Genomic DNA, 12512 nt, shown 5'->3' with positions numbered 1-12512 from the left:
TAACCATTATTTTTAATAACACATGAGTCTTTAAAAGTGAATAAAGAGTTAACAGAAAACATTCTCCTTCTTTAAGGAAAATGACCTTGGGTTAACTTTCTAGCTGTGTTCTCCTGGAAACTAATAAAGGTGGAAAGTCAGATATGTTACCAAGCAACACTGCTTAGGGTAAAAATGACCTCTAATAATTAAAGTACACCTGGTCTAGGAGGACTATGAATGAACTATAAATATCTTGTAGGAATCCATACTGTGAGCTTCTCTGAATGCAGTGCATTCTTGTATGTACATGTCCCCCACCAAAACCCCTGGAAGCTATTCCCATGGGATGAAATAAAGTTACCTGCTCATGTGGGCAATGGAACGTATAAACCAAATGGCTCCCACGCCCATTTGCTTAGTCCAGATTCCATAAGAAACAGACTATGAGACAGAGATTTGTGCACAGGTGGTTTATTAGAGACTGCTCTTGGGGAGTGAGGCAAACAGGACTGGGCAGGGAGGAAAACTAAACTGTAATATAATTGCTGCTCCAAACTTCAGCCAATCCAACAGAACCTCTTCAGTGAATGTGGTGGTTATTTAAGGTTGTCCCAGTTCAGGTAGGGCTGCTCTCTGAATAGGCACAATCTTGGGCAAGGCAACTCCTCTCCACTGAAGGTAGCTCCCAGAGAAAAACCCAGCTGTGAACTGGGAGCAGCCAACACCCCGTGCAATTGGAGGAGAGGTCTCAATCTACCATGGTACCTGGGCTGTGTACATCACTATACCCATGTACTGGGTCTCATTTTCTCCCTTCTAAGCTGCAGCATCTGACCCTGCCCTGATGATATGCTGTCATTTCCATTTTATATCCACTTGCAAAGCTGAACTGGTTCCAGAAGGGACCCACTCAGTGTCATGAAATGTAGAGCTAAACACATGTTTTTTGTATACATTTTCTGCCCACATCTGTAGTTGCCACTTCCCCTAATGAACCCTACTTCCTTCTAATGATAGATACTTAGAGACCACTGTCTATGGGACAAAAGGACTCATCATATCGGGTAGGTCATGGTCTAGGGCTTTTGATGTAGCCAGAGCCAGGAACATTTTTATTTAGGTAAAATACAATGTAAGTTGATTCGCTATTTCCAGTTCAAGACTGAGGTGTTTGTTTTGTTTTGTTTTGTTTTACTTCAGTGAATGTGCATCTGTATGTCTTTTCCTCTGTACCAGAAGTTCTGAGTCTCATGGACCTCAACATGATTTTTCATCTGCCTTGTTGTACAGTACACGTGTTTTCTCAATAACAACAACAAACTACCCAAAACAATATGGTTCGTGAAAGAAATTAATACTTTACTTTGGTTTGTTTGTTTTCCGGTACCAGGAATTGAACTCATGACCTTGCACTTGCCAGGCAGGCACTATGCCGCTGAGCTAAATCCCCAGCCCATTACTTTGGTTTGTTTTATTTGTCCTAAAGGACAAGCAAATGAAACTGAGGCAGGACAGTGAAACTACTATGCTTTAAGAAAAGCTGAAATAATTTCTCTTGTATGTCATCAACTTATTTTATAGCTAAGTTAATTTCTCTTTAATTTTTAAGAGTACTAGTTTACTTTTGTTTTATAGTTATGTAAACAAATTAAATGTGTTTAAAACCAATTTTGCAAATTAAAATACATAGACCCATCCATCTTGTTCCTTTTCTCTCTCATAAATCTAAACCTTTGATATATCTTCCATATCATAAAAACATAAACCAAAGACTAAGTCCTTTCCTTAAATAAAAGGTAACATATTATTTACATATTTCTAGACTTTGCTTTTTTCTCTCAATAATATAACTTAAGAATCGGTCTGGAACAGTAGATGGAGTCTTTCTCATTTTGCAATTGGTACATTAGGCATCCTTATGTGGATGTGACTTATTTATCTGACCAGTTCCTATTGATGGATATTTAGAGTGTCTATAGTTTTGAACTACTGTAAGTAGTTCCATAATTAACCATCTAAATGGAGCCTGAAAAATTGCATATCCACACGTAGAGAATTGGAGCTTGACCCCTTTCTCACCCTATTAAAAACTCCACTCAAAATGGATACAATATTTAATGTAAGATCTGAAAATATGAAACTACTGGAAGAAAACAGAAGAACCACTTTGGTAAAGGCAATGATGTTTCTGATAAGGCCTCAAAACCATGGGAAACCAAAGGAAGATGGAATGATATCAAACTAAGATGCTTCTGCACAGTGAGGGCAACAAAGAAGAATGCAGCTGCAACCTGAAAACTGGAAAAAAAGGTTGCAGACTATTCATTTGGTAAAGAATTAATGTCCAGAATGTTTAAGAAACTCAAACAACCCAACATCAGACAGATAAATAATACAAAAAAAGAGGAAAGGATAGATATAAATTTCTTCTTCACAAAATAAGGAATTTAAAAAGCCAACAAATTTAAAAAAAAAATCAGCATCATTAGTCATTGGAGTAATGCAAATCAAAACCACAATGAGATATCATCTCAAACCAGTTAAGATAGTTATTATGAAAAAGGTAAAAGTTAATACATACTTGTGAGGGTGTAGTGGAAAGAGAACTGTTACACTGCTGGTGGGAATATAAAGTAGTACAGCCATCCAGTGAACAATACGGAGATGCCTCAAAAAACTAAATCTACTGTGCTAACCAGCTGTCCTACTCCTTGCTATCTATCCAAAAGAAATGAAATCAGTCTTTCAAAGAGCTATCTGTATGCCCATGTTTATTGCTACACTATTTATAATAGGCAAAATATGGAATTGATCTAAATACCCATAAAGAAAATGTGTTATGTGTATACACAAGAGAATATTCTTCAGCCATAAAAATTACAACCAATCACTTGCAGTGGAATTAATAAAACTAGAGAGTATTTGTTAAGTGAAATAATTCAGATTATTTCAGAAAGACAGTTCATGGTTTGTCTCATGTATGAATGCAAAAAAATACCAGTCTGAACGTAAAATGGTGATTAGCAGAATCTGAAATGGAGGAGAGAGTGGATAACGGGTTTCAAAACATAGAAGCAATAAGTTCTAGTGTACAACAGCACAGTTAAGGTGATTATAGTTTACAATAACTATTATGGATTTTATGAATAGCTGGAAAGAGCTCAAAGGCTCCAATCACAAAATATTCATAAGAAGATGGAGCATGAAACACCCTGACTTGATCAATACATGTTAGATACGTGTATGGAAATATCACACTGCACTGTATAAACATCAACATCTACTACATGTATCAAAAATTGTTAATGTTTAAGTCCATGAATAAATATTTTTGCATTTTTGTCAGTTGTCTTTGGCAGACATCTGTAGAAATGATGTTGTCCAGTCAACAGGTAAATGTTATTTGGAGAGTTGGGTCAAGTGCCAAACATTCTCATCAGAAGCTTAGGAGACTTTCTGCTGAGAGGTTTCTCAAAAGAGTACACTCTCTGAGGGAAGCTTAGGGACTCTGACAGGTAAAAAGTAGTATCTCCGTGTAGCATTATTTCATATTTCTCTTACTATAAGCAAAGATAAGCAAAATTATATATGATTGCAGTATTTACATTTTTTCTGTAAAATCTTCATATTTCTAGTGCACTTTTCTGTAGAAAACTTAATATTTTCCACTGAAATTTGTAGAAAATCTCCATTTGCAAATCTTTTCCTATAAGCTATAGATTTTTTCCGATTTATCATTTGTGTTTCTACTTTGTTACTGGAGTTGGTATTTTTAAGGGCTTTGTTTTTGTCCATTCTATTCTGTAAGTGATTTTTACATTGTAAAATTATCAAACTTTTTCCCTTCATTACTTTTTCTTTGTTTGTTTGTTTTTTTTCCTGTACCAGGAATCAAATTCATGACCTTGTGCTTGCCAGGCAGGCGCTGTGCCACTAAGCTAAATCCCCAGCCCCTCCTTCATTACTTTTAAATTGTGTGTCATATATAGGTTAGGTTTTCTCCGATTCCAGGCTATAAACCAGTTCATCTATGTTTGCTTTTATTACTTGTATGGTTTCAACTTTTATCACATTTGAATCCCTAATCCCTGTAGAATTTATCTTGATGGATCACATGAGAACTTTAGCCATTCCTTTACATGAAGTAACCCAACTCTCCTAACTTGACACACTAAATATTCTTTTACCTCATTACTTTGAGACATTGCCTAGATCATACATTAAATTCTCATATGCAGTTTGGTCTATTTGGGTTTGGCATTCTCTGTTCTCTTCCAGTGCTGTGTTTATTCTTCCACTAATAGTGATACTGTACTGTTTTAATTATACAGGAATTATCATATATTTTTATATCTAGCACAACTAGATTCCCTCTACATTACATCACAATATGTCAGGCAACTCTTGCTTCTTCCTCTTCCAAGTAAACATTCAACCTCCCTAGGTTTAAAAAAAACTTCTGAAACTCATTTTATTGAAATTGTAAAGTAATTTAGGAAGACTGACATCTTTATGACAGGCTGCTTAACCATGATTATGGTAAGTACTTCCATTTACTGAAGTCTATATTTAATAAATATTTCATGGATGTGTTATAATTTCCTTATAGAGGTTTTACACTTATCTGCTTGGGTTTACACTTGTGTTTTCATTGTTTTTTGTTTTAATCTTATTCCCTAATATAAACTGGTTTTTTAAATTTTATATTATGCAGCTGTTTTGTTTGTATACCTAATGGCTACTAATTTTTTTGTATGTGGATTCTATAATCTGATATTTTATTAAACTTTGATGTTGTTTATAGTGGTTTTTAATTACTTTCAATAGATATACATAGTCATATACCTACAAACATAGATGATTTCACCTCTTTTTTTTTTTTTTTTTTTTTTTCATGAAAACCCTCCCTTATTGTTTCAGAGAAACATAGAGACACTTTGGTCAGCAAGCTATGTACAAGCAAAAGATCTAGATTCACCAAATTTAGTTGACTTGATTTTCCTGTAGCTCTTCCTAGAAATCTAACCACCAGTGCAGAGAAGGGGCATCGTCGTCTCAGGTGGGCACATGGCTTTGAGTTGCGACTAGAATATACAGTGAATGTTTAATTTTTTTAAAAAATTATTACAGTGAAACACACAGTGTGGTGTATTCTCCTTAAAATACTCCCCCTCACTTTGAACACTTATCCCATCGTTCACATTGCTCTCCAAAGCAGGCATGAAAGTACTTTTTTGCGTGTATCTTTAGTTGTGCTGTTGTGCTTACCTTGATGTTCTTCACTGACTCAAAACATTTACCCTTCATAGTCATTCTGACCATGGGGAAGCGCCAAAGGTCACATGGAGCCAGACCCAGGGAATGAGAGGGGTGAGGGGCATTAATGGTAATATAAGTTTTCAAAAGTAAAGTGGATAAGGACACACTGTAATGTTTTAATCAGACAGAAATTGCAGGGGGAAAAAAGAAAGTGCTGTAAATGAATCAACAAGGTGTGACTAAAAACTAGTGAATATTTGAATTTTTAAATTTTACTGTACTCCATGACACGTTGCCATCGGCCCTCCTCAAAGAACTCAGAATACCACCCCTCACTTCCAACACGCTCACCCCATCGCTCTAGGCAACATGTCTTCTACTGTAATAAGTTTTCAAAAATTTAAACATTCATTGTATTTTTCCATAACCCCTGTATTTCCTGTGGTCATTTCTAAACATTGTAATAAATGGGTAAAGAGAGAAGTGACCTCCAGTTTAGAAGGTTCCTCATGTATGTGTGTATGTATGGCAGTGATTGAAAAATCTTTTTTCAGTAGCACACGTTTATATTACATAATGTTTACATCTCTTTGGGGAATTGGTACATGCATATAATACATATTAATTCCCTTTTTATCCCCTTTTTTTCCTCCTTCCCCCTCCATCTATCTCTTGATCCCCTTTCTTTTTTTAACTTCTTTTTATTCTGTGAGGTACTGTTTGAAAAACAAAAGGTTGTACAGTATATATTTAATGTGTAGAACTTTATGAGCTTGGAAAATATCATCACAATCTACACCAAAAACCTGCCCACCACCTGTAAAATTTCCCTCTTGCCTTTTTACTATTTTTGTTATAAAAACATAATTGTACCCTCATGATATGTTTCAAGTGCAAAATACAGTATTATTATCTATAGGCACTATGGGGTACTGTAGATCTCAAAGACTTACCCATCTTTTATAATTGAAACTTAGTACCATTTAACTAATGCCTCTGTTTCCCTCTACCCCAGCCACTGATAACCATCATTCCACTCTCTGCTTCTATGATACTGAGATTCATCATAGAAATGGTATCATGCGGTATTTGTTTTTCTGTTGCTGACTTATTACAGTTGGTGTGTCCTCTGGGTTCACTTGGGTTTGTTTGGTTTGGTTGGTTGGTTGGTTGTTTTTGAGACAGGGTCTATCTATGTAGTTCAGGCTGGTGTGGACTCATTATGTAGCCTAGGTTGGCCTCAAACTCACAGTGATCCTCCTGCCTCAGCCTCCTGATTGCTGGAGCATGCACTACCACACCCAACTTCACTCACGTTTCAAATGGATATTTTCTTTATCCATTCATCCAATTTAGATTTCTTCCACACATTGGCTATTGTAAATAATGCTTTCCTGATTTCTAGTTAACAAGTTGCAGTTGATGTATAGAAATGCTGCTGATTTCTGTATGATTTTGTACTCCACAACTCTGTGCAATCCATTTTTTGTCTTGAAGGTTTTTTGATGGGGCCTTTGGGGTTTCCTATGTATATATGATCGTATCATCTGTGGACAGGGGCGGTTTGGCTTGCTCTTTCTCAATTTAGATGCCTTTTATCCCTCTTTGACCTGAGTACTCTGGCTAAGATTTCTAGTACAATACAATATCCAATAAAAGGTGGACATTGGCATCTTTGTCTCATTACAGACCTTAAAGAGGAGGCTTTTATTTTTTCCCATTCAGTGTGACACCAGCTATTGCTTGTGGTATATCTCCTTGATTATGCTGAGATATGTTCATTCTGTATCTAATTTGTTTGGAGTTTTTATCATGAAGCGATGTTAAATTTTATTAAATGCATTTTCTACATCTATTGAAATGATCATATAACTGCTGCCATTATCCTATTCATGCAGTGTATCATGTTTATTTGTGTATGCTATTCTTACATTTTGGTGAATTCTATCAAGTCTTTAAAATAAATTTAACATCAATCGACTTTCACAAACTCTCCCAAAGAGAAGAGAAGGAAACATTTGCTAACTCATTTTTTTATGTCACTATTGCCTTGATGCCAAAACATGCAAACATATGACAAGAAAAGAAAATGTCTAATGTCTCTTGTAAATATAGGTAGAGAACTCCCTAAGAAAGCACTAGCGAATTGTCTTAGCTACTCTGGTGTTACGACAGTGAGATATCTGAGCCTGGGTAACTTATAAAGTGAAGAAGTTTGTGTAATTTATGAGTCTGATGGCTACAGGGTCCAGATAGCATAATGAACTGGTTGCATCACTATAGTGCAGAGAAGCGAAGGGGAACTGGCTTGGGCAGAAGGAGCGAGGCTCAGGGAGTGGCCTCACTGCATAACAGTCTGTGCTTAGCGCTAATCCAGTCCCATTAGAGCTAGAACTCCCACAAGATGGATTAACCCACTCTTAAGGGTGATTCTCAGGGCCTAATTACCTCATGCTAGGCCCCACCTCTTAAAGGTTTCACCCCCTCCACACCACCACCCTGGGAGCCAAGCTTCCAGGGCACACATCTTTGGGGAACAAATCATTTCTAAACCATAGCACCACAAAATTTTAAATCAAACCATTAGACTATATCATAACCAGGTAGAATTTATGGTAGGAGTACAAAACTGATTCAACATGTGAAAATCAATGTAAGGTACCATATCGCTATAAAAAATTTTTTTAAATTTTTTTAAATTTTTTGGTTTTTTTCTGGTACCGGGAATCAAATTCATGACCTTGAGCTTGCCAGGTAGGTGTTGTGCCACTGAGCTAAATCCCCAGCCCTGCTATAAAAAATTTTTAAAACCAATCTGATAGATTCAGACTACAGCATCTGAAAACAACTAGTACCCTTTCTATAATAAAGAAAAAAAAAAAAAAAACACTCAGTAATCTGGGAATATAACAGAACTTCCTGAACCTGCTATAGGAAATCTGTGAAAAAGCTACATTGAATATCACACTTAAAGGTGAAGAGATTAAAGATTTTTCTATTAAAATTAGGAGCAAAGATCTAGTCAAAGCAACTTGATAAGGAACAAAACCATTCAAATTCAGAAGGAGAGAGAGAGGCCGGCAATAACATATATACACTTCAGGAAAAGAAAACCTTGTACAAATATTTTAATACTAAATTTATGGAGATATAATGAGATTAATACAAGTTATCTTTGGCCTCTATAATTACAAGAGATGCTCCAAATGGTGGCCATTAGCTTCCAGGCATTTATTAGTACTGCAAACTGCTGTTTGGGTAACCTTGGTCATTGAGATTGCTGCACACGCATTTTCAATTCTTCTCTAAGGGCCGGCAGTGTTAGTGGGTTTTCTGCAATAGATGACACCCCCCAGGGTTCCCCATACAAGGGTAACAATATCTGTTGAAAAAACATCATATGATTTTTCATTTCCTAAGTATGTATACATTTTTGGCACACTGTATATATATATATATATATATATATATATATATATATATATATGAGCAACAAGAACAGATTCGAGCTAATAAACAGAGTTCAGCAAGGTTCAGGATACCAAGTTGATATGGAAAAGTGAGTTTTATTTCTAACACTAACAAAGAACAATACAAACATAAAATTAAGAAAACAATTCCACTTACTCCAACATAAAAAAGGACAAAATAGGAATAAATTTAACCATAGCAGTGCAAGACCTGTACACTGAAAACTATAAAACATTGCTGAAAGAAACTAAGGAAGACCTAAACAAATGAAAAAAAAAAAAACCTCTGTGTTCATTGACTAGAGCACAAGAAGGCAAGAAGGCAATACTCCCCATGTTGATCTACAGATTCAATGCAATTTTTGTCAGGATTCTAATGAACTTCATGCAGAAACAGGCGAGCTGATCCTAAGCATAATATGGAAAATGAAGGACATGAAATATTCAGCACCATCTTAAGAAAAAGCCATAGTGAAGAACTCACACTACCCAGTTTCAACATAGCTGCAGCAATCAATAGAATGTGGTTTGCACTTTTTTTTTTTTTCCCCCCCTCCGGTACCGGGAACCGAACTCACGACCTTGCGCTAGTCAGGCAGGTGCTTTTGCCGCTGAGCTAAATCCCCAGCCCCTGGTTTGCACTTTTTAAAATACATGTACAGATCAGAGGAGCAGATTTGAGATTTCAGTAATAAATTGTACACCTGTTGTCAGTAGATTTTCAACAAGAGATTCAAAAATAATCTTTTTAACAAGGTGCTGGACAATAGGATATCCACATGCAAAAGAATGAAATTGGACCCATGTACCCCACCAACGAAAAAAAATTAATTCAAAACAGGTCCATGACCCAAGTGTAAAAGCTCCAATTGTAAAGTTATTGAATTGAACATGGGGATAAACCCTTATGACCTTGAATTAGCTAGCATTTTTTTCAAATGACACCAAATAAGCAAGCTATAAAAATAAGGAGGGGAGATATTAATTAAACTTCATTGGGCTGGGGATTTAGCTCAGCGGCACAGCGCTTGCTTGGCAAGCGCAAGGTCTTGAGTTCGATTCCCGGTACCGGAAAAAAATAAATAAATAAATAAAAAACTTCATCAAAGTTTAAAACTTCCGTGTTTCAAAGTGTCACGTCTGCCTCCTCTCAGGGAACCAAAGCTATTGCATCTGTGGAATGAGCACCACTGCTCTGCTGTTCAAGCAGCACATCAGGATCATAAACTCAGCCCCGATAAAAAATTAGAGGGACAAAGTTCAATGAAAGGAAGACACTTCATTTGTAAAGAGGAAAAGAAAGGGTAAAAAGGAGAAGATAAATAGCTACCCTGATAAGGAAGAATCAAGGTGGGGGGCTCTGGAAAGATGGAGGACCTGTGGCCCTTGTGTTCCCAGCTGCTTTTATATGGGGGGGGCACGTGATCCTCCCCCTCCACTGGGAGCTTCCCATAACTGGACTGGCTTCTGAGCACCACTGCCCGATGGCATTTCTTCCAGGGGCCTACACATAGCATCTTTTTGTCTGTTTGTTTACTTGTTCTTGGCTTACCTTTTAAGACCTTATCTTTGGAGTGGGCAGCTAGTTGGCAAAGGGATAATTTATTCATGGTTAGCTTAGAGTTAGTAAGGGGATGCATGGATATCTACTGTACTTTATAATATAGTGAACAATATAGTGACTCTAGAATGAATACATATATATGTTAGTGCATCGGTGTGGTACACACAATCTCAAAGTGAGGCAGCTGCTTGCTTCTCCTATATTTTATTGGAAGTGCGGGCAGATTGTCATTTATGCACTTAGCTTTCTCTCTGTGTTCTGCCTGTCTGCTCCTTTTCTGGTCTCTTGGTATGAGTGCCAAGGCCATTTGGTGCCTTTCTTCATCTGTTTGCTTTTTTTTTTTTTTCCTCTACCCCTGTCCTTGATTTGCTTCCCAGGAGAATTTGTCTGATAAAGTTGTTTTTAACTCCTTCTAGTCAGGACTAGCTAGAAGACCTAAGGAGACCCCAGTTCTATTTTCTCATCTGTATAACCCTGGCCCTTCAAAAGGACACTACTTAAAATGAAAAGACAATCTAGAAAATGGAGAAAATAATTTTAAATTGTGTGTTTGTTATCCAGGATCCAGATTATATAAAGAGCTCTTTAAAAACCAATAGTAAAAAGAGCAAACTAAATTTTAAGAGATACTCCTCCAAAACTATACAAATAGCATATGAAAAGAGTTTCAACATTAAAAGCCATTAGAGAAATTCAGATCTAAAACACAGTAAGATCCCACTTCATACATACTATGATGGCTAATTCAGAGCAAGAAAGACAATGACACGTTGAATAAGCATATGGAAAAAATTGCAATCCTCTTGTATTGCTAGTAGGAATGTAAAATTGTGCAAGCACTTTGGAACAGTTTGGCATTTTCTCAAAAAGTTAAACAGAGCTACATGTGATACAACACTTCTACTCCTGTCCAAGAGAACCAAAACTTTGTGTTCATGTAACAGTTTGTACATAAACGCTTATAGGAACTTATTTCTAAAAGTGAAAACTAAATCCTCATACATGCTGCAGCATGGATGAATCCAGGAAACACTGTTCTAAGTTAAAGAATCCATGCACAGAATCATACATCACACCTTTTACAGGAAGTGCCTACAATATGTAAATCAATGAACAGGGAAAGTAGATTGTCAAGGGCTGGGGCAAAGGGGAAGTGGAGTGGCTGCTGAGGGACATCTTCTGAGAGTGATAGAAGTGCTTTGGAATTAGGTAATGGTGATAGTTGTACAGTGTAATGAATATACTAAAAACCACAAATTGTTCACTTTAAAATTGAGCACTTAATAGTAAGTGAATTGTATCTCAATAAAAAAAATTTAAAGAAATCAAGAGAGGGCCCTACGGAGACAAATGATGCAAATGCATCATGACTCTAGGAATAAAATGCAAACTTTTGTGCCTCCAGGATGGGGAGAATATTATAAAACTGAGTTTGCTCCAACACACAAGGAAAAGGACTTCCTCATCCTTTACTGTGTTAGTATAACCTGGCACATGCACTACTAATTTAGTACTATTTATCAAAAAGGTAAAGCACATATCCTGTGATCCAGGATTTTCAGCTATAGATATCTAAAATCAATGTGAGGCTGCCATGATTCATGCTCAGTGAATTTTCTTTTCTATTTTAAAAGTGATAATCACGGGGAGAGATAATAAATTATACAATGCATTTCTGAAGCCAAATTCAGCTCTCCCTTCTGCTTTTTTGAAAAAAATAGCAAGACTGTTTGTATTATAGTATGGTTTCTATGAAGTTTCTGCTCTTTTAATCTTTGCAAGCTGCATAAAGAGAAAAGTAAAATTCTCCACTACATATGTAAAGTCTACTTTCTAGGGGTTCTGAGCATGTGCTAATGACAGTTACATTCTATGTAGAGTTCTAGCCTGGATGAAAGGGCTACTGGTGAGGGTGAGATAAAAGGAAACAAAACCCGAGCCTTAGACAAACCCCAGGAAGCTACAAAAAAGTGAAGAGATAACTCTGAGTGACTTATGTACAAAGCCTCATGAAAAGGAGCAGTAACAACGCAGTGAGTGACAGGATCAATGTCTACTGAAAGAAGTACTTCAGGGAACCTATAACATTCATTCCTTTAATTCTTTTTCCAAATGGTGATGTCTCTTTAAATGTGACATCACTATTATTCGTAAGCACTGTGCTTTGTTCATCAAATAAAGAGTTGTAACAGTGCAGGAAAAGTCCACAGAGAGGAAAACCATGCCAATCTACTTTT

This window comes from Chinchilla lanigera, unplaced genomic scaffold, assembly GCF_000276665.1.
Source record: "Chinchilla lanigera isolate Chin_1 unplaced genomic scaffold, ChiLan1.0 scaffold00107, whole genome shotgun sequence".
Lineage (NCBI taxonomy): Eukaryota > Metazoa > Chordata > Mammalia > Rodentia > Chinchillidae > Chinchilla > Chinchilla lanigera.
This window is presented reverse-complemented; position numbering follows the sequence as displayed.